The sequence below is a fragment of the Homarus americanus genome, unplaced genomic scaffold (genome assembly GCF_018991925.1).
Source record: "Homarus americanus isolate GMGI-L3 unplaced genomic scaffold, GMGI_Hamer_2.0 scaffold44257, whole genome shotgun sequence".
NCBI classification, from domain to species: domain Eukaryota; kingdom Metazoa; phylum Arthropoda; class Malacostraca; order Decapoda; family Nephropidae; genus Homarus; species Homarus americanus.
Window position 1 is genome coordinate 10,001 of NW_024721081.1, and position 1,255 is coordinate 11,255.

The 1,255-nt window shown below is 54.7% G+C and overlaps 1 non-coding gene across 1 annotated transcript in view; it reads right to left on the minus strand.

The window, feature by feature from the left end:
• The window catches only part of LOC121861600, a 4,124-nt gene extending 3,985 nt beyond the window's left edge, over positions 1-139 (minus strand). The window contains exon 1 of the ribosomal RNA XR_006088047.1: positions 1-139. This exon is cut by the window's left edge and continues 3,985 nt beyond it. This is a non-coding gene — a ribosomal RNA (large subunit ribosomal RNA).
• Positions 140-1,255: the final 1,116 nt, after the last annotated feature.

Genomic DNA, 1,255 nt, shown 5'->3' on the forward strand with positions numbered 1-1,255 from the left:
GTGCCCGAAGACATCGAGGTTATGCGCTGGGCTTTTCCCGGTTCAGTCGCCCTTACTAAGGGAATCCCTGTTGGGTTCTTTTCCTCCGCTTATTAATATGCTTAAATTTGGCGGGTAGCTCTCTCCTACTACGAGGTCGATCGTGGTCTCATCATCCTTAGGGGGAACAAGTTCCCCAACCACGAAGCGGAAGACGCTCTGCCACCGACTTTCTTCACCACCGACATTACCAGGCAGGAAGGTTTGAGGGGCTTGTCGCGGGGGTACCAGCGGCCATAGCGCCGGCACTCCCACCCCTGACTCCGTTCCTTCTCATTGAGTGGTAAATAGCCAATAGGAAAAGTGTTCCAGCAGAACATCTCTCGCAGAGTCATATACACACACAGTTTTAATGCATATACGCTCGTGTTCCGCCCTTACCCGGCCGCACCTTTGCCGCTTAAACTTTGACCTCTTTCCCCGTTCCCGCATGCCACAGCAGTGGCACTTGTTTATCCGGAGAAAGAGAGCGAGAGTCGCAGTATTAATTGGCGTGAGCGGCCTTTCCGGCTGCAGAACTAGTGCTCTATCCCGGCGAGCGCCGTTATGAGGCGCAACACCGTCTTTAACGCGTTTAGAGAGAACTCCCCCTGCCTCCCTCCCAGTCATGAGATAGACGTGGACTCGTGGCGAACTCTCGAAGAGAACGCCCACACCGCGTCTGACCGTGGGAGAGGGTGGAGGAGCGCGTGAGGAAGAGCACGGCGTCACCCAAGCATTCTCATCTCTCTGCCTGCACCACTACATGGTAGACTGCGGGCCCAGGCGCACTCATCAATTTAGGTTCCACTGCAATGCATGCCAAGCACTCTTTTCGAGGTGATAGACGAAATTCCAGCGGGGCTTACTTAAAAGATATCCGACCCGGTTTCGTTTCCTCTTCGTGGGATGGAGTGCCTCTTAGAACATGTGCAGCATCAGCCATGAGCGGCCGACGGCCATTCGTGTCTCTGTGGACAGCAGGCAAAAGAGCGCCGCCTCCAGTTATTTGCGGGGCGACAACTGTAAACTTGTTGTCGGTTGAATATTGGGTGCGCCAAGTCCGCTGGACTTACTAGTGATAAACTTGCTTGTTTTAAGAACGCGCCCTACGCGCAAAGCGCGGGCGATTAAACAAGCGGAAGGCTTCGGTTGGGTTACCCTGGGTGTCGGAGACAGTCAGCGGGCACCGAACTACCGCGGCAACGATGGATGTATATTTCCGACCCTCGTAGAG